Source organism: Chiloscyllium punctatum, chromosome 1 (assembly GCF_047496795.1).
Source record: "Chiloscyllium punctatum isolate Juve2018m chromosome 1, sChiPun1.3, whole genome shotgun sequence".
Lineage (NCBI taxonomy): Eukaryota > Metazoa > Chordata > Chondrichthyes > Orectolobiformes > Hemiscylliidae > Chiloscyllium > Chiloscyllium punctatum.
The window spans coordinates 58,558,929-58,585,730 of NC_092739.1; positions in this window are offsets into that span (position 1 = coordinate 58,558,929).

The window sequence follows — 26,802 nt, forward strand, 5'->3', positions numbered from 1 at the left end:
TTTAAGACTAGCACTCACTCTATGTTGGCAGAATAGATGAATAGTTGGTCTGAACAAAGCCTTGACACAAATTCAAGCTAAACTCAAATATTACTCAAGGTTGACAAGGATAAATTTCCATGCTAATTGTTTTACAACTAGCACTTTCACATGACAATTTTGAGCTCATTTTTCATGGTGCACAGCAAAACTACTAAATTTTCTGGTTTAAATATCCATTTAGTGGCTTATTCGCATTGCTAAAATGATTACAGCTGAAAAGTGTGATGTGTTGAGCAAATAGTTTGCTTTTTATTCGAGTTAATTTTTGTAAATGCTAGTGTTGTAAAAGCTCGGACCAAACCAGTTTACCAGGAAGAGGCCAGGTGGCCAATTCTTTGGCCTTTCTTTTTCTGCTGGAGTGTGAGCAAAGATAGAGAGCAAAGAGAGTTAAAAGCAAAGATTTCTCTGAAATTGCAGTAACAGGAATCAAACCTTTCATGGCTGAGTGGAATGAATTACAACATTAATGATCAAGCTATCTATGCTTAGATAAAAGAAAAACATAACTTGCGACAATCTTTTGTCTCAGTTGGTTCTCACTCAAAGGAACATATGTGATTATTTTCATGCGTGAAATATCCTTTTGATTGTTCTGAGTTTATAGAATCACAATTTTCTATGGACCACCACATCAGCAGACAGAAAGGTATCAGTGATTATTGTACCATCTTTAGATTTATAGACATTGAAATTTGAGATTCTTAAGAAAACACCAATTGGACAATGTAATCATGTGGAACTGCAAGCTAATAGGAACTGGAAACGAATAGCACAATCATATGTTTATTACATCAACAAATCCCACAGGCTAGCATTTTCTTAAATTTGTGAAGTTACCCAGCACAAACAATATGTGTGCAGATCGAAATGAAGATTCAATGACAGCAAGGCATTTTGGATTCAGAAACAGACTTGATGATGAAGCTCTCAAATGCAGAACTAAGTGTATTACAGATGAACTATGACTACATTAGTAGTCTTATTTATTTAGAAGGATGGATTGAAAAATCACCTTAATCAGATTGAATTGACTACTTCTTTGTTTGCCAATTTTATCCATTCTAACTTAAGTATTTTTGGAAAGTGCCTTTAGTATTTGATTATTTGCAGATTATATAGCATAATTTTACATAGCTTCATCCCTCTAAATAAGTAAATAACTTGGCAAATAAAAAAAAGCCAACTTAATAGGAAGCACATCCTACTTGCAGTTATTTTATAAGTTTCCCTCAGTATCCCTCTTGAATGTCAAAAATCTCAAATTCAATAGATTCAATCATTGCCACATTTTCTTGTAACCTTATCTGACATGTGGAATTAAGTTGACCGCAAAATTATTCATCTGAAAAATATGACACAAATGAGGCAATACGTGCAAACAGTGAGTTAATGTTTGACGACAGATGATTCAACATGAAATAGTAAAATGGACAACTTTGACATATTCCTGTAAATAGGATCATCACTTCACTGTGACAGATACTAACAAAGAAACTAGACTAGAATGAAAATCTTTTGGATGAGATTTTCCCACCTCGAAAACCAAAACCTAAATATTCAAAATCATCATTTTACAATGTAGTGGATATCAAAGCATTAAAATCTGAAACATTAGCTATTTAATACTATTGCAGGAATATGTAATTCTTCCAAATCAAATTCCTCATTAAGGGTTAAATAACTTGGTGAGATTACAAAGTTTACACTTTTCCAGGAAGAGATTTGCACTTTGGCTGATATCTTCCGTTAAACACCCTCTTTTGATTCTAGTTTCCATTGACTGGTAAGGAAAATGAGGTATGGTGTGCAACAAGTGAGTGTTCGATTTACATTATCAAATTTCTGCAGAAGAGTCACTGGACTTAAAATGTCAACTCTGTTTCTCTCTCCAGAGATGCTGCTAACCTGCTGAGTTTCTCCAGCAATTTCTGTTTTTGTTTTGCCAAGTTTTTGGTTCTGCAGAAAACAAAAGTTTCTGCTTCCACTTTTCTAGTTGCAGGAGAATTATATTTGCTTTTCCTGCTTCAGACTCAACACAACAAGACCACACCCGATTGAAAAATTAGATCTGCAAACGTTGAGTGATTTGTGTCACAGTCACAGCACAAGACGAGAACTGCTGTGAGTTAAATTCGCAAATTAACCTTGTCATGAACATGTATTAGTGAATCAGTAGCGCATCTCTTGTACAAGATGGGAGCAATGCATTGATCTCGACTTGGAAATTAGAATGTACAGCCTTTCAAAGATATAAAAATAATTGAAAATTGCAACAGTAAATTGTGTTTGGTAAAGAGAGTTGACTCTTCACGCTGGTTTCAGTAAGTGATGACGTGTGGTTTGGGGCCATTTTTCATGCACATTTTCAACTGTGTGCTAAGGAGGGGATCCTAAAGAAGACAAATTTATTGCGAAGAGATTGCATTGATGAGTGCACCACTTCATTGAGACTGAATCCCGGATGGAATCTACAAAGGAGGATATTCTATCAGGAAGGCAGATATAAATATTCATTATAACACTATCCACTGTAATCTTGTTTTCAAATATTGGAACTGAGGATGCCATTGGACTTAGTTGTGAACACTGCCAATTGTTTCAGGTCCTCTGATTTGCCTGTCCTTGTCTGTATCTACGGGTGGCGACAACAGTTAGCCTGTTTTTAGAGGAGAACTAGAAATTTGTGTTATCAAGGTCAGAAGCCAGGACTTGACTTAGAGTCATAGAGATGTACAGAATGGAAACAGACCCTTCGGTCCAACTCATCTATGCTGACTAGGTATTCTAACCTAATCTAGTCCCACTTTCCAGCACTTGGCCCATATCCCTCTAAACCCTTCCTAATCATATACCTATCCAAATGGCTTTTACATGTCGTAATTGTACCAGCCTCCACCACTTCCTCTGGCAGCTCATTCCATACACGTACCACCCTCTGCGTGAAAAAGTTGCACCTTAGGTCCCTTTTAAACTTTTCCCCTCTCACCTTAAATCTACACCTTCTAAATTTGGACTCCCCAATCCCAGGGAAAAGATCTTGTCTATTTGCCCTATCTACGCCCCTCATCAATTTACAAACCTCTCTAAAGTCACCCCTCAGCCTCCGAAGCTCCAGGGAAAACAGTCCCTGCGTATTCAGCCTCTCCCTATAGCTTAAATCCTCCACCCTGGCAACATCCTTGTAAATCTTTTCTGAACCCTTTCAAGTTTCACAACCTCCTTCCGATAGGAAGGAGATTGCACACAATATTCCAAAAGTAGCCTAACCAATGTCCTGTACAGCTGCAACATGGCCTCCCAACTTGTGCAGAACGTTTGGTCTCCCATCTGTCTAATCCCACATCTCCTCCTTTATTGACATGACAGTGATGAAGCCAAGAGTGTCACAATCGTTAGCGAGAAAGCAAATGAGGCTTTGAAAGAGTGCATTGCTTACATTGGACAGACGCTCAAGTTTTTAAGTTTCTTTCCAATGTACAAATGGTTCTGGAGTTCAAGGAAGTTGCACTCACTGTACAGTCACATCCTTGAGTGAAGTTCAAGCAACATTTTCAATGTGAACCTTGCCTCTACTTAATTGCAGTCCCGAACTTTGCAAGAAAGAAAGGTAATAGCAAGTCTTCTGGTCTACTGCTGCACAAGGTATCTGCCTTCATTGTCCAGCTCCCTCCTGCACTTTGCCCTAGAAAGGTCCCCTGGACTGTCATACACTGGACCAGAACTGGAACAAAAAGGAATTCAAATCCAAGTAAGGTACACTCCTTCAAAAATGAACATAATACAGGCTACACAAATAAGTAATCAGATCTCTCAATCATCAAATTTATAATATTAATTTGAACAGTGTTGGGGAAGATAATATATTGAAGCACTCAAGCTTCATTTACTCTTTATCTGAACTAAATGTTTACTTTAAAATCACGGTGAGATAATTACCTTCTTTGCCTATTTAACTAAGTTGCCACAGTTTAAAATAATGTAACTTGCACATTCTTCTTTTAACCTGAAACTTAGACTAATAAAGTTTTACTTTCCAAACTTAGAGGGTTGAAACTGGTGTCTTTGAGAGAAAGGCTATTTTAAAATGAATTTAATTTGCATGTGCCATATAGGGTCAATTAGCATATGTCATTTATATGTTATTCCTAACAGCATAATAGGTTTCACAAAAACACAAATTTGCAAATGTAAATTATATCTAATTAGCACATTCCATTAACGTTATCCCTTGTGGCATAACAATTACATTCCAAGTTCTATAAAAAGAGGCTGATGTTTTTGAGATGCTCATGAGGACAGAAGAAATCCATGCTCAAAATGACAAAACCATTTACCTGCTATGTTGGTACAGGAAACAAGAAGATGATATTGATGTACAAAATTGATCGATAAGGAAACAGGAGAATAACCTGTGAATTAAATGTCCTTGACCGAAAATGTAGAACTTACATGAGGTTGCAGCAAATTCATTATTTCACCAAATGATCACCAGGATTTGACTTGAGCAATTAGAATTTTATAATTCTAGAGTTCCTTATTATTCTGGGTCACTACAGGTAAATATACTCAGAAGGCAAAAAAAATGCTACGTTTTAAGCTCAAACAATATGGTTTCCATATTAACATTTTGTATAAAGGAATAATAATGTTGTTATTTAGTCCAGTATTTATTATTAGGTTAATCAAATGCAAATGATTGTATTTGATCCTTTAACCATTTAAACTAGATTAAATCACATTGCATTGCATCAAAAACAGCAAATTATAAGAAATTGGAGCAAGGGGTAAACCATTTGGTATCTGGAGCCTGTTCTGCCATTTAATAAGGTATTCTGACCTTCCACCTTCCTGCACTCTCCCCTAATCCCTTCATTCTTTTAGAATTCCAAAATCAACAGCTCGTGGACTCAGTGGCTGAATATCCACAGGCCTCTGGGTGGAGAGCTTCAAAGATTAACTAATGAGCTGGACTTGGCTGATTGTGTTTGTTCATGGACTATTCCTCAGAATAAACAACTTGTCTTACCTTGACCTTTCTGCACACTGTCCTCGCTGTGCTTTTTGGATTTGGAAGCAAGACTTTCACAAAGCTTTGTTTCAGCGAATTGAGTTTTTTAAAATGTTTAGTCCAATTGGATAAGATTCCATCCACACATGTAGAAACAATACACGGAAATATTAACAAGCAACCCAGTGCTAAGCCTGAACTCACCGTTCATGCTATATAATCATGTATTCTTCATTACTTATTAGTGACCAGGAGCAAGAACTATTGTGGATTTCTTTTTCCTAATGTTCAGACAAAACTGTAACCAATTGGAGTTGTATTTTACAACTACAGTACAACAATTAGATTGAAACAATCTTGGTGTTAATCTCAACTACCCAATCAGTTTGAAAATCTAGCCTTTGGAAGAATTTTGGAACACCAGTATTAAATCTTACTTTATTCATCACCATGTCTAAACTTCAATTTTGCACTTCTCTAACATTGTCCAATCTATACATAATGGTATTGTTTTCTTTACAATTCTTATAATTTAAACTTCTTAATTTGCTTTTATTCTTCCATGTCCCCATTGCACATTTCAGGAGAGAGAATGACTCTTTTTATAAAAAGATGATTAAGAATCAGTTTCTGAAATTAGCTTTGCTGCAACAACATCAAAAAGAATAACAAATTCAATCTCAAATGCACCAAACCCAAACGGTTTGGTGCCAATACGAACGCCAATTGAGGCCTACTGCAGCCTACATGTGCAAACATGAGCAAATTCATTTATGATACACAATGGATTAAGATTCTTCATTGTATCTCTCTTTGCACAATCGTTTCACAAGTCCATTGTACATGCTAACCTAAAATTATGACACTATGAGCCAAAATGTAAAATTAATATCTTATAATTGGGAACTGTGGATTAAAAAAAAACCATGGGATATGAGCATCACTGGCCAGCTGTTACTTTCCATTCTTAATTGCAGCTGGCAATGAGCTGCCTTCTTGAATTGTTACATTCCTTGGCATGCAGCTATGTCCCCGTTGCAATTAGGAATCAAATTCCTGGATTTCTGACCCACTGACAGTGAAGGAATGGTGGTGTAGTTCCAAGTGGTGTGTGGTTTGGAAGGGAATTCACTGGCGATGGTGTTTCCATGCATCTTTTCCTCTGAAGTGTTGGTTACCACAGGTTGAAAAGTACTATCAAAGGAGTCTTGGTGATTTGTTTTGCTGCTTTTTTGGAGATGGTGCACATGCTGTCATGGTGACTTGGTGGTCAGGGGAGAAATGTTTGAATTGGTGGATGGGGTGTCTCTCAAATAGGCTGCTTTCACTTGGATGATGTCAAATGTCTTGAGTTTTGTTGGAGTTGCTCTTATCCAGGCAAATGGTGAATATTCCATCACATTCCTGACTTGTGCTTGTAGATGTGGATGTTATAGAGTCATAGAGTTCTACAGCACAGAGACAGGCCCTTTGGCACAAACTGGTCTATGCCGACCAAAATGTCCACCTACATTAACCCCATTTCCCTGCACTTGGCCCATATCCTTCCAAACCTTTCCTTTCCATGTATTTGTTCAAATGCCTTTAAAATGTTGTTAATGTACCTGCCCTAACCACTTCTGCCTGCAACTCATTCCATATGTGTACCACCCTCTCTGTAAAAAAAAATACACCCCAGGTTCCCTTCTATTCTCTCCCCTCTCACCTTAAACTGATGCCCTCTAATCCGTGATTTCCCAATCCTGGGAAAAAGACTGAGTGCATTCACCCTACCCATGCCTCTCATGATCTTACACACTTCTTTAAGATCCCCCCTCAGTCTCCTATGCTCTAAAGAAAAAAAGTCCTGGCTTATCCAACCTCTCCCTATAACTCAGACCCTTGAGTCCTGGCAACATTCTTGTAAATATCTTCTGCACTCTTTCCAGTTTAATAACATCCTTCCTGTAGCAAGGTGACCAAAACGGAACACAATACTCCACATGCAGCCTCACCAATATCCTGTACAACTGCAACATAACTTCCCAACTTCAATACTCAATGCCCTGACTGATGAAGGCCAGTGTGACAAAAGCCTTCTTCACTGCCTTATCTACCTGTGACTCCACTTTCAGAGAACTTTGAATCTGAACTCCAAGGTCCCTCTGTTCCATTACACTCCTTAAGGCCCCTCTATTTACCATGAAACTCCTACCTTAATTTGATATTCCAAAATGCAAGATCTCGTGCTTATCGATATGAAATTCCATTTGTCATTTCTTGGCCCAGCTGATCAAAGTCCTGCTGCAATTTCTGATAACCTTCCTCACTGTCCATGATACCGCCTATTTTAGTGTCATTGGCTAACTTACTAATCATGCCTTGTACATTCATATCCAAATCATTGATATAGATAACAAACAGCAATGGGCCCAGCACCGACCCCTGAGGCATTCCACTAATCACAGGCCTCCAGTTCGACAAGCATACTTACATGATTATTCTCTGCTTCCTACCATTAAGCCAATCGTGTATCCAATTTGGAGAAAGTGAGGACTGCAGATACTGGAGATCAGAACTGAAACATGTGTTGCTGGAAAAGCGCAGCAGGTCAGGCAGCACCCAAGGAGCAGGAGAATTGATGTTTCTGGCATAAGCCCTTCTCAATTTGCCCTGGATTCCGTGCAACTTAACCTTCCAGAGCAGCCTACCATGTGGAACGAAAACAAAGGCCTTACCAAAATCCATATAGACTACTTTTCCTGCCCTGCCCTCATCAATTTTCCTGGTCACTTCATCAAAGAACTCTTAAAACATTTGTGAGACATGATCTCACAAACCCATGCTGACTGTTCCTAATCAAGTCCTGTCTTTCCAAATGCATGTATATCTTATCTCTCAGAACCTTCTCAAGTGACTTACCTACCACAGATGTTAGGCTTACTTGTTTATAGTTTCAGGTTTTTCTTTGCTGCCTTTATTGAATAAGAGCAGAAGATCTGCTATCCTTCAGTATTCCGAGACCTCACATGTGGCTAACGATGATGAAAAATACCACTTCTACTGTGATATAGACTGTCCCTAAGGTATGACCACTAATGTTCCCAAGTGTTCATGCCTTTCTCCACAGTAAACACATGAGAAATATTCATTGAAGACCTTTCCCATCTCCTGCGGTTCTTCACATACATGCCCACTTTGGTCCTTGAGGGGTCCTGAACTTTCTGTCGTTATTCTTTCTCCTTTAATAGACTTAAAGGGCCTCTTTGGATTCTTCTCAGCCAAGGTTATCTCATTCTCCCTTTTAACCCTCCTGATTTCCTTCTTCAGTAAACTCCTGCATCCTGTTGGATTTGTTCCCAGCTGAATATTTTACCTGATTTGGCAATACTTGTATTAGTTCCCATTATATAATGGATATTGTAGGATTGAAGGTTCCAATAGACATTTATCATAGCTAGTGATTATATGCAAACTTTGTATTCACAGACACCTAAGAGCCTCGGTTAAAGATAAAAAATGAGGTTACAAAGAGTAGCAGCACGTTTCCATTAGTGTATCATTCTCTGAGTTAAGCCAGAGCATGTGATTTTAAACACAGGTCACATACGACAATTCAGTGATGATAGCATGAGCATATCTCTTAAAGACAGAATAGCCTACAGTAGGCAGAATTCTCGAGAAGTCTGAGTGACGTGTGGCTTGTCGCGGATTCAGATGAGTAATCTAGTGAACTCTATCTTGACAACAGCAGCATCTCACGCCATCATTTTGCTGAACGATGAGGCAAGTTTCTCATTAGGCAGTGACAAGTTGCCAATTAAGGAGATGATTATTTGTTAAATGCCTTGTTAACTCTATAACTTGGTTCATTAATATTCAGTTTCCTATCTTTCAAACATGCCAAACAAGCTAAACGGCAAAATTTATTCATGTGGAATTCAGAGCAGGTACCTGGAAACTTTAAAACAAAAGAACTGCGAATGTTGGAAGTCAGAAACAAAAAGCAGAAATTGCTGGAAAACTCAGCAGGTCTGGCAACATCTGTGGAGAGAAATCAGAGTTAATGTTCCAGGTTGAATGACCTGGAAATGTCAGTAGACGAACAGGAGGCTGGAAGAACATAGCAAGCTTGTGGAAATGGAGAAGGTGACGTTTAGGGTCGAGACCCTTCGTCAGGACTGGCTTGCTGTGTTCTTCCAGCCTCCTAGCTTGTCTACTTTGGATTCCAGCATCTGCAGTTTTTTTTTGTCTCTAACCTGGAAACTTCAGGTCACCACTGGCTACAATCAGTTTCCATGTTGCTCAGCACCAGAATGTCAGAGCACAATCCATAGAATTGGTTGCTTTGTGGACATTGCATCGGACACTTGCCAAGCCCTCATGCCCATCATTGCACACTTCGATTCACTTGCAGGCCCATATTAGGAAGTACAGACTGGCATTGCAGGGCACACTGGCACTGGTGCTGCTGCTGGAACACTGAGAGCACGAGGCAGCCATTAGCTCATGAAGGAAGCTGCATCCCAGACTCCCTGCATGCTCTCTTAGCACTTGCTCACTCCGTTCCCTACCTGCAATGCTTCTTAGTGCACTGGTGTTTCAGCCAGAGCCAAAGGTGATCAGTACTTGGGTGGACTAGTTGGCTAAGGCAGACAGGGAGCAAGGACTATATGGTGGGACAATTGAGGAACAGTGGAAGACCTTCAAACTAATTTTTCACAGTGCTCAGCAAAAATAAATATACCGAGTAAGAAGGGAGGACTTTGTGAAAAGGAAAATCAATTCCTAATAACTAAGCAAATAAGGGAGGGTATCAAATTGAAAGCAAATGCATGCAAAGTGGCAAACGTTTGTGGGAAACAAGGGGACTGGAAAATTGCTGTGCAAGTTTAGTAAGATATGAGTAATCTCAGTAAGGCTCACAGTGAGAATCCCTTCCAAAAACATAGTGCTGCTTGCAGTCAGACTAAATTAGGCAAGATTTACCCTCTTTTTCTTTAAGAAATGAACACAACTGAACTAAACATAATACAATGTTCCCTTTCTCTGAAAATAATAACTTACATGAAACAATTATACTCAATTGTACATAGTCGTATGTTGTCGATTCCATAATTATTTAAATAGGTACTACAGCATTTATAAAGTTGGTGTTTCAAACTTCAATGTAACATTTTGGATATCTGACTATTCATCTTGATCTGGCGATCTTGTACCAATCTGAAGGGGTATATATTGTCCCTTGTTTATCATCTTGCTGTTGCTTACTGGCACTCAGCACCAATGTGCAATCATCATGGGTAATATTCTTCCTCACACTCTTTGGTGTATTATACATTGGTCTGAGCTGGCTCCTGTTTCTTCCTGATGTAATATCATGACCAGTAATGACCTCTAAAATTCTGCAATAGCGGTGTATTCCAAAAACCTTTGATAATATTCAAGTATCTGCATTTGTATATCTAACACACACACTCTGCCCATTGCACAGTTGTGGCAGTTCTGTACTTGCTCACTCATTTACCTCTTTCATTTTCTTCTGTTTTACAGGAAGAATGCCCTTTGCCTTGGATTGGTTAGGTAATTAGTTGCTGGATGAGATTATTTGTACTTGCTTTCCAAGCATAAATTGTGCGGGTAATGGTAATCACTCCTCCATTAAGGTTGTTTGAAAATGCAGAAATGTAATCCAGTTTTGTTCCTTGACATGGAATGCTCATTGATTTGTTTGACTGTATCATTTTCCTTCTGGAATGCATGAGCATGGATAGTGAGATAGTGCTATAATATGGGTCACTCCTCATTTACTAACAAATATTAAGATGATTGGTTGATGAAATATGGTCTATTGTGTCAGACTGTGCTGGAAATCGAGCCCTGCCATTCCCAGACTTGAAAGACTTGAAAGCGAACACACACACAATTCCTCAATTTATCAGATTTTCAGACCCACGTTGAAAGGAAGCATGGACCAGGTTTCTATACTTAACAAGATACAGACCAACCTCAATTATCCGGATGTCAATTATCCCAATTTCAGATTATCTGAACGAGAAAGCAAGTTCCAATTATCCGAATAATCAGTTATCCAAATAATCAGTTATCCAAACAAAATATTCCCCGCCCGTCTCGTTCAGATAATCGAGATTGTTCTGTATACTGTTTATTCTAAGTATTTAGGTTCTCACTGGAGGCAAAATGTTATAAACCGTTGGCATATAACATAAAAATTAAAACTCAAAATCCTCTTGCAAGCTACCCCTTACAGCCGAAACCAGAAAGGCAGCTCAGTGGTTCATATCCAGGAGTTGCTCCTGGTGGTTCTTACACTGGTTAATATTAAGGATTGATAATCAGTTATCCCAGAGCAGTGTTTTTTGAGCAGTAAGACTATGCTAATGTTGCATTTTTGAGCAAAGTGTGTTATGTTTATTTTAGGTAGTTTCTGGGTCTGTAGATTGTTAAAGGTGCAGAAATGGCTTTTAATCAAATGTGGAAGATCAGGGAGAATTTGAATGCCCCTGGAGACTATGTCTGCAGGAAGTGTGTTTGGTTGCAAAACCTATTAGATTGCATGAATCGGTTGGAGAAGCAATTAGAGGCTATGAGAAATGTAAAATAGCAAGGGCATGTGATGGATGGCAGTTTCAGGAAGGTGGAGACATCGCAGATACAGTCAGGTAGATGGGTAGATGGTTGACTGTCAGGAATGGTAGGAGAGGTATCCAGGGAGTGCAGGATTCTCCTGTGGTGATCCCCATCCCAGCAGGTATGCTGCTTTGGATACTGTAGTGTGTGGATTGCCTTTCAGGAGTACAGGACTGATAGCCAGCTTTCTGGTACCATAACTGGCTCTACTGTAATGAGGGTTTTGTTAGATTCCAAGCAATTGATTGTAAATCGAGATTTTCTAATCTGGGGTACAGATAGACACCAGGATGGTGTGTTGCTTTCCTGGTGCCAGGGTCAAGAATGTGTAGGGAAGGTTTGCGAATATTCTGAAAAGGGAAACTGACAAGCAGGAGATCATTGTGCACATTGGTACCAATGACATAAGTAGGGAAAGGGATAAAGGTTCTGCAGAGACAATATAGGAAACTAGGCAGGATACTATTGCCAATGTTGTGTTCTAGTAGGAATAGAAGGATTGAGCAGATGAATACGTTGCTGAGGAGCTGGTGCAGAGGGCAAAGATTCACATTTTTGGATTATTGGGATCTTATAAGAGATAGAAATGATGTATAAGAGGGACGGGTTCCATCTGATTTGGAAGGGGGCCAATTGGAGGGGAGATTTGCTAAAGCTACTCTTGCATGCTTTAAACTAGGAGAGAAGGAGGTTGTGGGAACCAAAGTGACAGTGAGGAAAGAGAAAAGACTAAGGCTGATTCAGTAGATAAGGGAACAAGTGAAAACGTCTAGACAGACAAGAGCTTGGCAGAAAACGAGGTAAGTGCAGTAAATTAAATTGCATTTACCTCAAGAGATAGGTTAGGCAGGTGAACTCAGCATGTTTGGGAACATGGGACTGGGAAATCATAGCTTTTACACAAATTTGGCTCAACAATGGACAGGACTGGCACCTTCATGTTTCAGGATACAGATGCCATAGGAAAGATAGAAAGGGAGAAAAGAGAGGAGGAGGTGTGACGTTTTTGGTCTGGGTTACTATTATGGCTATACTGAGGGAAGATAATCCTGAGAGTTCATCCAGGGAAGTTATATGGGTGGCACTGAGAAATATGAAAGGGGTGATCACCGTGATGGGATTGTGTTACAGGCCCCTAGTAGTCATAGACTTATACTGCATGGAAACAGACCTTTTGGACCAACTTATTCACGCTGACCAGCATTTGGCCCACATCCCTCTAAACCCTTTTTATGCATGTATCCATCTAGGTGCCTGTTACATGTTGTAATTGTACCAGCCTCCATCACTTCCTCTGGCAACTCATTCCATACATGCACCATCCTCTGCATGAAAAGTTTATCCCTCAGGTCTTTTTTAAATCTTTCCCCTCTCACCTGTAACTTATCCCCTCTAATTTTGGACTTCCCCATCTTGGGACAAAGACCTTGGCAATTCACCCTATCCATGCCCCTCACAATTTTATAAAACTCTAGAAGGTCCTCCTCAGTCGCCAATGCTTTAGAGGAAAATAAACCCCGCCTATTCAGCCTAGTCTATCTGGTCAGCATGGACAAGTTGGACCAAAGGGTCTGTTTCCATGCAGTACAGTTCTATGACTCTACGACTCTATTATAAATCTTTTCTGCAGCCTCTCAAGCTTAACAACATCCTTCCTGTAGAAGGGCCACCAAAATTATATGCTGCAATCCAAAACTGGCCTCACTAATATCCTGTACGACTGCAACATGACATCCTGACTCCTCTACTGAATGCCATGACCAATGGAGGTAAGCATGTCAGATGCCTTCTTCATCACCCTGTCTACCTGTGAGCTCCACTTTCAAAGAACTATGCACCTGTTCCCCCAGGTCTCTTTGTTCAGCCAACACTCTCTAATCAGTAGGGAATTAAGATGCAATTATGTCGGAAATCTCAGATCTCAACATTCACCTCTCTTTCTTCAGGTTTAAAATGGGTTTTTATGACAAAGAACACCGAGAAATCTTCTGTGTTGGTTAAAATCCAAACACTTCTCTCTTTACTATTTCTTGCCCCTAACTATTCAGTGACCTGAGAACCAGTCACACTGTTTTTGGCAGGCAAATGCATTTGTCATTGATAAATGGCCACTAGTCCAGAGACCAATCAAGGTCTTGTTGTAACTCATTTACATATGTACACAGAACTCCTTGGCTCCAATTATCTGCAACCACTTCAACTACTGTTTAGCCAAACAGCTATTGACACAATGTATGCCATAAGTGTCAGGTTAGTTACTGTTCAAAGCATTGATCTTAAAACAGTCCTTTCCCATTTCAGTCCACTACTTTAGAAAGCACAAAAATAGAAATACATGGTCTTTTCAATTGTCAGATGGTCGCTATTCGGGTGTAGCAAAATCAATTAAAATAATACTCTTCGAGTCAAATATAGTGGTAATCGGTGTGTTGCTCAGTCTTCAAAAAATGGGAAATTTGGAGAAATAATCCATCACAAAGATGCAATCTTCTTCATGCACAGCGAAAAGGAGTAATTAGAACATTGTGTGCATGTAAAGGTTCCCTTTGCTGCTGGAGTTGATATGTTTAGCAAAAACACACAAGTCTTTGAATTTCCTGGTTTTTGCTTTCCTGGCCAAGAAACAAACTCGTGCACCTTGTTTATTCAAAACGCATGCATCCTTCTTGTAACATGGACTTGACCATGGTGTAATGCTTTGACATGAAAACTTGTTTGCCCTTGAAATTAACTTGTGGTGATGTACCTCGTCTGTCTCTTTATATCCAAAATGAATTAATCTTGTCAAGTACTTACTTAATACTGTCAGGCCATCCCTGGATAATGAACATTTACAATGGTTGTCAACCTTTCAAACTGTATTAAGATACTCAAATTCATTCAGTTCAGCTCAAAACTTCATCTGAGTATGCATCCTGCATTTCTTTGGAGGCTCAATAAAAAAAAGGTTGCATCATGGTGGCGATGCAATACCACTTCACCCCTAAATGTTTGATCACAGTAAATCCATCTGGGGACAGATGTTTGAGATATTTGAGCGATTCATTCAGACAATAAGAATAATAGCAGAGGCAGGCCATTCAGCTCATCATGCCTCCTCCACCATTCAATGTGATTATGATTGAATTGATGTTCCTTATTTCTACTTTATTGCCTTTTCCCTATAACCTTCGCCTCCTGGATTGATTAAAAATATGTCTCTCTTAGCCTGACTATACTTACCAACCCATTCTCAAAAGCCCTCGATGGTAAAGAATTCCATGAAGTTATTACCCTCAAGAGAAAAAAAATGTTGTTCCCTGTCTCTGCTTTAAATGTGGAGCACCTTATTCTGTGGCAATGCCCTCGAGGTCTGAGACTCTCCCACAAGGATAAGCAACCTCTGCACACGTGTCCAGTCAAACCCCCGAATAATCTTATATGTTTCAAGATGGTTGTTTATCACTCTTCTGAATTCCAATGATTATAGGCTCTATCTACTCAACTCTCTTCATAAGACAGTACCAGGGATCAATCTTGGGACTGTCCTCATACTCAATGCATCTTTTTCTTGATAACTGGCCCAAAACTGTTCTCAGTATTCCAGCTGTGGTCTGATCAGTACCTTGTATCATTTCAACAAGACTTCCTAATTTTATATTCCATTCCACCTGAATTTGGATGGTAGCTTTTTGAAATGCATACACAAAGACTTCCAAATCCCTTTTTACAGTGGCTTTCTGCAATCTTTCTCAGAGTTTAAAAGGCATATGGGATACCAGCCTTCATTAGCCACGGTACAGAGTTTAGGAGCAGAGAGGTAGTGCTCGAACAGTGTAAATCATCGGTTAGGCCTCAGCTAGAGTATTGTGCAATTTTACAATCTACAGGAGGGATACAATTACACTGGAGAAGGTGCAGCGGAGGTATACCTGGATGTTGCATGGTCTGGAGAGTTTATGAAGAGAGATTAGTTGTCTTGAGCTTCCTTTCAAGAGGAGATTAAGTGGAGACATGACAGAGATGAATAAAATTGAGGGCATAGACAGTTAGGAAGAAACATTTCCCCTTGGTGGATGGATCTAGCTCACATGTTGATTTTAGCTTTTAATGTGCCTTGACCTGTGTTTTCAGGGCAGATAATATTAATTGTTGACATAATCATCATCATGGCATAGTTAACAACATAAAAAACTTGGCTATCTTTTGAGATTTACCCTTTGTTTAGTTGACTCTGAAAATTGATGTGTTTGAAATTTACCTTCTGACCACTTTCCTTGCTGGCAGCATTTGTGTTGTTGTTAGTCTTGTTGGTCACCGGAGTTTTATTCTGGAATCTGACTTGATCAGCTATCCTGGACCTGTGTATGCAGTGTCCCCTTGGTGCCACAAGCTTTGCAGATATCCAGAGAAGCTGCACAGCTTTTGGGCAGATTTTGACAAACCCCATCTGTTCGAGACTTTGCTGGTTTAGTGAACTTTGCTCAATGTAGCACTAATATTGGCTGCACCAAACTAGAATTGGCTTCATCCTTGCATCCATTCACACTTTGATTATCTTAGATGTCTCAATTAAGTCACCTGTCAACCTTCTTCTCTCTAAATAAAACAGCCTCAAGTCCCTCAGCCCTTCCTCAGAAGACCTTCCCTCCATACAAGGCAACATCCTAGTAAATCTCCTCTGCACCTTCCCCAAAGCTTCCACATCCTTCCTATAATGTGGTGACCAGAACTGTATACAATACTCCAAGTGCAGCCGCACCAGAAGTTTGTACAGGTGCAGCATGACCTTGTGACTCCGAAACTCAATCCTTCTACCAATAAAAGCTAACACACCATATGCCTTCTTAATAATCCTATCAACCTGGGTGGAAACTTTTAGGGATCTATGTACATGGACACCGAGATCTCTCTGCTCATCTACACTCCCAAGAACCTTACCATTAGGCCAGTAGTCTTTATTCCTGTTGCTCCTCCCAAAGTGAATAGCCTCACACTTTTCTGCATTAAACTCTACTTGCCACCTCGCAGCCCAGCTCTGCAGCTTATCCATGTCCATCTGTAAATTGCAACATCCTTCAGTAGTGTTCACAATTTCTGATCCAAATTGCTAAATCACCCTCAATCCCATCCCTCCATATTTTCTGCAATAGCTTACCATGGAGAACCTTATCAAACACTTTACTGAAATCCATACACAGCACATCAATTGCTTTATCCTCATCCAACTGTTTGGTCACCATTTCAAAGAACTCTAAGGTTTGTGAGGTACGGCCTACCCTTCCCAAAACCGTGTTGACTATCTGTAATCAACTTATTCCTCTCTGATTATACATTCTGCCTCTTATAACCTTTTCCAACACTTTTTCCACAAGCAAAGTAAGTCTTACTGGCCAAAAATTATGAGGGTTATCTCTACTCCCCTTCCTGAGCAAGGAACAACATTTGCTATCTTCCAGTCTTCTGGCACTATTCCTGTAGACAATGATGACATAAAGATCAAAGCGAAAGACTCTGCAATCTCCTCCTTGGATTCCCAGACAATCCTAGGATAAACCTTATCTGGCCCAGGGGACTTATCTATTTTCACAACTTCCAGAATTACTAACACCTCCTCCTTGTGAACCTCAATCCTGTCTAGTCTAGTAGCCTGTATTTCAGTATTCAGCTCGACTACATGTCTTTTTCCAGTGTGAATACTGACAAAAAATATTCATTTAGCGCTTCACCTATCTCCTCAGACTCCACGCACAACTTCCCACTATAATCCTTGATTGGCCCTAATCTTACTCGATTAATTCTTTTATTCCTGATAAAACCAAATAAAGCTTTATAGTTTTCCTTGATCCTACGTGCCAATGATTTTTCATGTCCCCTCCTGGCTCTTCTTAGCTCCCTCGTTAGATCTTTCCTGGCTAACTTGTAACTCTCAAGCACCCTAACTGACCCTTAAAGTTTCATCCTAACATAAGCCTTCTTCTTCCTCTTGACAAGTGATTCAACTTCTTTAGTAAACCACAGCTCCCTCGCTCAATCACTTCCTTCCTGCCTGGCAGGTATATACTTATCAAGGACACGCAGTAGCGATTCTTTGATTGATCTCCATATTTCAATTGCGCCCATCCCCTGCAGATTCCTTCCCCAACATATGCATCCTAATCTTGCTTAATCACATCACAATTGCCTTTCCCCCAGCAAACTCTTACTCTGTGGTATATACTTATCCCTTTCCATCGCTAAAGTAAACATAACTGAATTGTGGAGGTAAAAACAATGACTGCAGATGCTGGAAACCAGATTCTGGATTAGTGGTGCTGGAAGAGCACAGCAGTTCAGGCAGCATTCAAGAAGCTTTGAAATTGACGTTTTGGGCAAAAGCCCTTCATCAGGAATAAAGGCAGTGAGCCTGAAGCGTGGAGAGACAAGCTAGAGGAGGGTGGGGGTGGAGAGAAAGTAGCATAGAGTACAATGGGTGAGTGGGGGAGGGGATGAAGGTGATAGGTCAGGGAGGAGAGGGTGGAGTGGATAGTTGGAAAAGGAGATAGGCAGGTAGGACAAGTCCAGACAAGTCATGGGGACAGTGCTGAGCTGGAAGTTTGGAACTAGGGTGAGGTGGGGTAAGGGGAAATGAGGAAACTGTTGAAGTCCACATTGATGCCCTGGGGTTGAAGTGTTCCGAGGCGGAAGATGAAGCGTTCTTCCTCCAGGCGTCTGGTGGTGAGGGAGCAGCGGTGAAGGAGGCCCAGGACCTCCATGTCCTCGGCAGAGTGGGAGGGGGAGTTGAAATGTTGGGCCGCAGGGCGTTGTGGTTGATTGGTGCGGGTGTCCCGGAGATGTTCCCTAAAGCGCTCTGCTAGGAGGTGTCCAGTCTCCTCAATGTAGAGGAGACCGCATCGGGAGCAACGGATACAATAAATGATATGAGTGGATGTGCAAGTAAAACTTTGATGGATGTGGAAGGCTCCTATAGGGCCTTGGATAGAGGTGAGAGAGGAGGTGTGGCCACAGGTTTTATAGTTCCTGTAGTGGCAGGGGAAAGTGCCAGGATGGGATGGTGGATTGTAGGGGGGTGTGGACCTGACCAGGTAGTCACGGAGGGAACGGTCATTGCGGAAGGTGGAAAGGGGTGGGGAGGGAAATATATATCTAGTGGTGGGGTCTGTTTAGAGGTGGTGGAAATGTCGGCGGATGATTTGGTTTATGCGAAGGTTTGTAAGGTGGAAGGTGAGCACCAGGGGCGTTCTGTCCTTGTTACGGATGGAGGGGTGGGGTCTGAGGGCGGAGGTGCGGGATGTGGACGAGATGCGTTAGAGGGCATCTTTAACCACGTGGGAATGGAAATTGCGGTCTCTAAAGAAGAAGGCCATCTGGTGTGTTCTGTGGTGGAACTGGTCCTCCTGGGAGCAGATCCGGCAGAGGCGGAGGAATTGTGAATACGGGATGGCATTTTTGCAAGAGGTAGGGTGGGAAGAGGTGTAATCCAGGTAGCTGTGGGAGTCGGTGGGTTTGTAAAAAATGTCAGTGTCAAGTTGGTCGTCATTAATGGAGATGGAGAGGTCCAGGAAGGAGAGGGAGGTGTCAGAAATGGTCCAGGTAAATTTAAGGTCAGGGTGGAATGTGTTGGTGAAGTTGATGAATTGCTCAACCTCCTCGCGGGAGCACGAGGTGGCGCCAATGCAGTCATCAATGTAGCGGAGGAAGAGGTGGGGAGTGGTGCCGGTGTAATTACGGAAGATCAACTGCTTTACGTAGCCAACAAAGAGACAGGCATAGCTGGGGTCCATACATGTGCCCATGGCTACCCCTTTGGTCTGAAGAAAGTGGGAGGATTCAAAGGAGAAATTGTTAAGGGCGAGGACCAATTCGGCCAAACGAATGAGAGTGTCGATGGAAGGGTACTGTTGGGGATGTCTGGAGAGGAAAAAACGGAGGGCTTGGAGGCCCTGGGTCATGGCGGATGGAGGTGTAGAGGGATTGGATATCCATGGTGAAGATGAGGCATTGGGGGCCGGGGAAATGGAAGTCTTGGAGGAGGTGGAGGGCGTGGGTGGTGTCTCAAATGTATGTGGGGAGTTCCTGGACTAGGGGGGATAGGACAGTGTCAAGGTAGATAGAGATGAGTTCAGTGGGGCAGGAGCATGCTGAGACAATGGGTCGGCCAGGGTGGTCAGGCTTGTGGATCTTGGGAAGGAGGTAGAACCGGGCAGTGCGGGGTTCCCGGACTATGAGGTTGGAAGCTGTGGGTGGGAGATCTCCTGAGGTGATGAGGTTCTGTATGGTCTGGGAGATGATGGTTTGGTGATGGGGGGTGGGGTCATGGTCGAGGGAGCAGTAGGAAGAGGTGTCCTCGAGTTGGCATTTGGCTTCAGTGGTGTTGAAGTCAGTGCGCCAGACTACCACAGCGCCCCCTTTATCTGCTGGCTTGATGGTGAGGTTGGGATTGGAGCAGAGGTTTTGGAGGGCTGCGCGTTTGAGGGTGAGAGGTTGGAGTGGGGGAGGGGGGTAGACAGGTTGAGGCGGTTAATGTCCCGGCGGCAGTTGGAAGTGAAGAGATCGAGGGCAGGTATTAGGCCAGCGCGGGGTGTCTAGGTGGATGCAGTGTGTTGGAGGTGGGCGAAGGGGTCCTCGGAAGATGGGCGGGAATCCTGATTGTGAAAGTAAGCTCAAAGGCGGAGGCGACGGAAGAATTGTTCGACGTCACGGCGTGTATTAAATTCATTGATGCGTGGACGGAGGGGTATGAAGGTGAGTCCTTTGCTGAGGACTGATCATTCGTCCTCAGTGAGTGGGAGGTCTGAGGGGATGTTGAAAACTCGGCAGGGCTGGGAGCTGGGATCTGGCGTGGGTGTAGAGCTGGGAGTAGGGGGCAGAACCTGTAACTGGAGTGGGTGTGATGGTGGGAGGAATGGGGGTGGAGTCATGAGCAGGGATTCTGGGGGTGGAGATAGTAACAGTGGGGTCTGTGGGGGGCATGTCAGCAGAATGCAGGTGAGTGGCGCTGGTGGGGGCGGAAGTGGTGGTGACCATGGCAGTAGGGTTGATGGAAGTCACTGGGCATGTGGCATCAGCATTGATATGAAGGGCGGAAGTGATGTTACGTGTGATGCATGAGGAATTGTGAGAGGTGGAAGTGGTTGTGGGAGTGGTCATGATGGGGGCGGAAGTGACATCATCAATCAGTGTGGGTGTGGTAGCTGCATCAGCCGCATGGCTAATGGCGGAATAGATTCCGAGGCCAGGGGAATCTTCTGCAATGTTTGAGGAGCGCTGGTTAAGGAGGTGGGTGGATAAAAGTTTGTTGTACTTACAGTTTTTGATGTTTGAGATGGAATTGAAATACTGTTTGTTGAGAGTATGAATTCTCCTGAGGATGTAGTACAGAGTGGGTCCTTTGCAATTCTGAGAGAGTGTGGCCCTCAGCTGAGGCAGGGCTGACTGTAGAGAGGTTAGGTGCCGGCTCATTGCTGCAAGCGTGGAGCGGAAGATCTTGAAGGAGAACTGTTGCTGGTGTTTTTGAATCTGTAGTCTGTACTGTTTGTCCTGTTCGGGTCCGAACTCTGCTGGTTTAAAGGTGGTCCGGAGTCCGTGTGGGATGAGTTGGTTACGGAGGCAGGCACTGAGGAAGCAAATGGGGCTGTGGTAGCGAGTTTGTTTCACGACATGGTTGAAGAGCTTCAGGGCAGAGGAAATGACCTGGGAGTTGCAGTGGGAGAGGGACTCCCTGAGATTCTTGTAGAGAGAGGAGGAAAACTTCTTCAAGGCAGACATCCTTGAAAGAGGATTCGCAGTAGGGTTAAAATCAACGAGGTAAAAACAATGACTGCAGATGCTGGAAACCAGATTCTGGATTAGTGGTGCTGGAAGAGCACAGCAGTTCAGGCAGCATCCAAGGAGTGTCACAATCATCAAAGTGCTCACCTAGCTCCAAATCTAATGCCTGGCCAGATTCATTACCCAGTACCAAATCCAATGTGGCCTCACCCCTTATTGGCTTGTCTACATACTGTGTCAGGAAACCATCCTGTACACATTGGGCAAAAACTGACACATCTAAAGTCCTTGAACTATAGTATTTCCAGTCAATATTTGGAAAGTTAAAGACCCCTTAACAACTGCCCTGTTACTCTAACTCCTATCTAGAATTTTCTCTGCTATCCTTTCCTCTACATCTCTGGAACTATTGGGAGGCCTCTAGAAAACTCCCAAAAGAGTGACCTCTCCTTTCCTGTTTCTAATCTCAGTCCATACTACCTCAGTAGACGAGTTCTCAAACATCCTTTCTGCCACAGTAATACTGTTCTTGACTAACAATGCCACATCTCCCCCTCTTTTACCACCTTCCCTGTTCTTACTGAAACATCTGAATCCCAGAACCTGTAACAACCATTCCTGTCCCTGCTCTGTCTATGTCTCCGAAATGGCCACAATATCGAAGTCCCAGGTACCAACACATGCTGCATGTTCACCCGCCTTATTCCGGATGGTCCTGGTATTAAAGTAGACACACTTCAAACTACCTGCCTGCTTGCTGGTGAGCTCTTACGACCTTGAAACCTTATTTATGACCTCACTACTCTCAACCTCCTGGCCACTGCAACTACAATTTAGGTTCCTGTCCTCCTCCTGAATTAGTTTAAACCCTCCTGAGGTGCATTAGCAATTTTCCCCCCAGGATATTAGTACCCCTCTGGTTCAGGTGTAGACCATCCTGTTTGTAGAGATCACACCCACCCCAGAATGAGCCCCAATTATCTAAGTATCCAAAACCCTTCCTCCTGCTCCATCCCTGTAGCCACATGTTCATCTCCTCTCTCTCCCTAGTCCTTGCCTCGCTAGCACATGGCACGGGTAACAAACCAGAGATAACAACTCTGTTCTAACTCTAAGCTTCCACCCTAGCTCCCTGAATATTTGCCTTAAATCCCCACCTTTCTTCCTACCTATGTTGTTAGTGTCTATATGGACAATGACTTAGAGCTGTTCCCCCTCCCCCCAAGGTTCCTGAAAACACGATCAGAGACATCATGAACCCTGACACCAGGGAGGCAATACGCTGACCATGAGTCTATCTCATTCCCACAGAACCTCCTGCCTGTCCCCCTAACTATGGAGTCCCCAGTGACTACTGCTGTACTCCCCTCCCCCCTTCCCTTCTGAGCAACAGGGACAGACTCTGTGCCAGAGACCTGTACATGATGGCTTACACCACTAAGTCACCCCCCCCCACCCCCAACAGTATCCAAATGGTATACTTGTTTCTGAGGTCAGTGAACTGTCTGCCGGTTCCCTTTCTGTCCCCTGACTGTAACCCATCTGTCTTTTTTTGTACCTGAGGTGTTACTACCTCCCTGTAACTCCTCTCAATAATCCCCTCCACCTCCCGAATGATTCAAAGTTCCTCCAGCTCCAGCTCCAATTCCCTAATGCGTTTTTCGAGGAGCTGGAGTTGGGTGCACTTCCTGCAGATGAAGTCAGTGGGGACACTAATGATGACTCTTACCTCCCACATTGCGCAGGAGGCACACTCAACTGTCCTAATTGCTATTCCCATTATTCTAAATTCCCAAAGAGACTGGAGAAAAATAAAGAATAAAAGAAAAATAGTTAACCTACCAACCTGGTGCACAGAACCTTTTTTTTTGGTTAGAGAAGGAGGAAGATGGGTGGGAGACACTATGCATGTCGTGTTTCGGGTAATGTAACCACTCAAATATATTACTTCACTTACTCAGCAGTCCTGAGTCCACTCCTGCTCAGCGTGCGCTCTGCCTATTCATGAGGTAAGTTTTTAAATCAGTGATTCACCTTCCTGTCGGCCCTCTGGTTGACGTTTCTGCTTTTCTGGCTGCTGAAGCAAAAATGGAAGTTTTGAAACTTAATTCCAGCCAGGACATTCCTGTGTCTGTGAATCTATTGGTTTGTATATAGCAATAGGCTGTAATTATTATCAGTTTGACCTTTCTCTGTGACATTACCCATATCCTAACTTCTTATGTTACATAAATATTGGTGAATCAAGTAAAGATACATCATTGTTTACAACTACTATTGACACTAAAATTTTATAAATGCCTACTTCAGTGTATTTTTTTTAGTTTGGAAACAGTAATTTTTAAATATAGGAATTAAAAGAAAGCCTGAGAGGGGCTGGTAGATAGTCATGAGATGAATATAGATCAAAGGGACACAAAAACAGAAATTGCTGGAAAATCTCAACAGGTCTGACATCATTTGTGCAGAGAAATCAGAGTTAGCAATTCGGGTCCAGTGACCCCTCTTCAGAACTAATGGTCATGATGTGGAGGTGCTGGTGTTGAACTGGGATGGACAAAGTTAAAAATCACACAACATCAGGTTACAGTCCAACAGGTTGATTTGGAAGCACTGGCTTTTGGAGTGCTGTTCCTTCGTCAGCTTCCGAAAGCTGATACTTCCAAATAAACCTGTTGGACTATCACCTAGAACTGATGGTAGCTAGGAAACTGTTGGTTTAAATGCTGAAGATAGGGTGGGGGGAGGAGGTAAGGAGTAAATGATAGGTGGGGATAGAGCCCAAAGAGAGAAGAACAGTTGGACAGACAAAGGAGTTGATAATGATCTGGCTGGGAGGGTGAATTGCTGTCGATGGAGACTGTTAGTGGCTAACAATAGGTAGTGTGTAATGGTAGACTATGTGATAACAGGCCTGGTGAATGGGGTCGAGGGCTAGGACAGGGCAATTCAGCTCCTAAAGTTGTTGAACTCAATATTGAATGTGGTGGTGTCTTCAGGGTGGTGTCTTTCCAGCTTGCGTGGAGCTTTGCTGGAGCAAGCCTGAGACACAGATGTTGGCCAGGGAACAGGGCGGGGTATTAAAGTGGCAATCAACTGGAAGCTCATGGGTTTTTTTGTGGACAGAATGTAGATATCCTATGAAATGGCCACCCAGTCTATGCTTTGTTTCCCCAGTGTACAGGAAACCATTTTATGAGCAGAGAATGCAGTAGACTAGATTGTGTGATGTGCTGCTTCACCTGGAAGGCAAGTTTGGGCCCTTGGATATTGAGAAGGGTGGAGGGAAGCGGGCAAGTGTTACACCTTAGGCGGTTACAGGGGAAGGTGCTATGAAGCTGTGGGCGGGTGTTGGGAGTGAAGGATGAGTGGACCAGTGGGTCCCGGAGGGAACACTTCCTGTGGAAGGCAGACAAGGGAGGGGTGGGGAATGTGTCTGGTGGCAGCATCTTGCTGGAGATGGCAGAAATGGTGTCTGATGAGCTTCTAGATGTGGATGCTGATGGGATGGTGGGTCAGGACAAGGGGAATCTTATCACTGTTGCAGGAGGGAGGAGAGGGTGTGGGGGTGGAAGTGAAGGAGATGGGTTGGACCCATCTCAATGGCAGCTGTCAGTCTGTCCACGGAGGCAGGCAATCGCATGCTTGAAGTATAGCTGCACTCCTGCAGCCTCTGGTAATTGAGAGCCATTGGATCCCACACACCTGTCTGCTGCTCCTGTTCCTCTCTGCACATTTGGAAAGGTTCCTGGTTGGCACAGGGTCTTCCCCTGCCAGGAGCTGACCAGGTGCTTGGTCACTGGCAGTCCTCAGAGTGCCAGCAGCCTAGGAGCATTTCTCCCTCGGCCAGCTGCAGAGCTATCTCAGTGATGTAGTCACCAGATTCTGGTCCCAAACTTTCTAAAACGTTCTAAATGCCCTCACCAAGATATCAGAATCTGGGCTGGCAGGAAGGACAAGAGACAGCCTTGCGGATGCTTCTTCTGAGCTCTCTGGATTGTCTTCCTCAGAAGTCAAAGCATTGCCTTCTGGGTAGGAAGCCAATGTCTTTGTAGGAGCAGCGACATCCCATTGACAGAGGCTAACCGGGAAGACACTAGAGCAAAAATGGCAGGAGTTTGTAGGTATAATTGAGGACACTGTACAGAGGTTCATTCCCAAGAAAAGAAAGATTAACCGGGGAGGGATTAGACAACCTTGGCTGACAAAGGAAGTCAGGAAATGTATTAAAGAAAAAGAGAGATCCTATAAAGTGGCTAAGAACAGTGGGAAATCAGAAGATTGGGAAGGATACAAAAGCAAACAGAGGATAACAAAGAGTGTAATAAGAAATGAGAGGATCAAATATGAAGGTAGGCTAGCCAGTAATATTAGAAATAATAGTAAAAGTTTCTTTCAGTACATAAGAAACAAACGACAGGCAAAAGTAGACATTGGGCCACTTCAAACTGATGCAGGGAGCCTAGTGATGGGAGATAAGGAAATAGCAGGAGAACTTAACAAGTACTTTGCGTCAGTTTTCACAGTGGAAGACAGGAGTAATATCCCAAAAATTAAAGGGTGTCACGGGGCTGAGTTGAGTGTGGTTGCCATTACGAAAGAGATAGTGCTAGAAAAGTTAAAAAGTCTTAAAATTGATAAATCTCCTGGCCCCGATGGGATACACCCTAGAGTTCTGAGAGAGGTTGCTGAGGAAATAGCAGAGGCATTGGTTGAGATCTTTCAAGAGTCACTGGAGTCAGGAAAGGTCCCGGACGATTGGAAGATGGCTGTAGTAACCCCCTTGTTCAAGAAAGGATCAAGGCAAAAGATGGAAAATTATAGGCCAATCAGCTTAACCTCGGTTGTTGGTAAAATTCTAGAATCCATCATTAAGGATGAGGTTTCTAAATTCTTGGAAGAGCAGAGTCTGATTAGAACAAGTCAACATGGATTTAGTAAAGGGAGGTCATGCCTGACAAACCTGTTGGAATTTTTTGAAGAGGTAACAAGTAGGTTAGACCAGGGGAACCCAGTGGATGTGGTCTATCTGGACTTTCAAAAGGCCTTTGATAAGGTGCCACACGGGAGACTCAGCAGAGGATTCTCAGCAGAGCAAGGTGAGGGCCCATGGTGTTCGAGGTGAGCTGCTGGGATGGATTGAGGATTGGCTATCTAACAGAAGGCAGAGAGTTGGGATAAAAGGTTCTTTTTCAGAATGGCAGCCGGTGACGAGCGGTGTCCCGCAGGGTTCGGTGCTGGGGCCACAGCTGTTCGCATTATATATTAATGATTTGGATGAGGGAACCGGGGGCATTCTAGCGAAGTTTGCCGATGATACAAAGTTAGGTAGACAGGCAGGTAGTACTGAGGAAGTGGGGAGGCTACAGAAG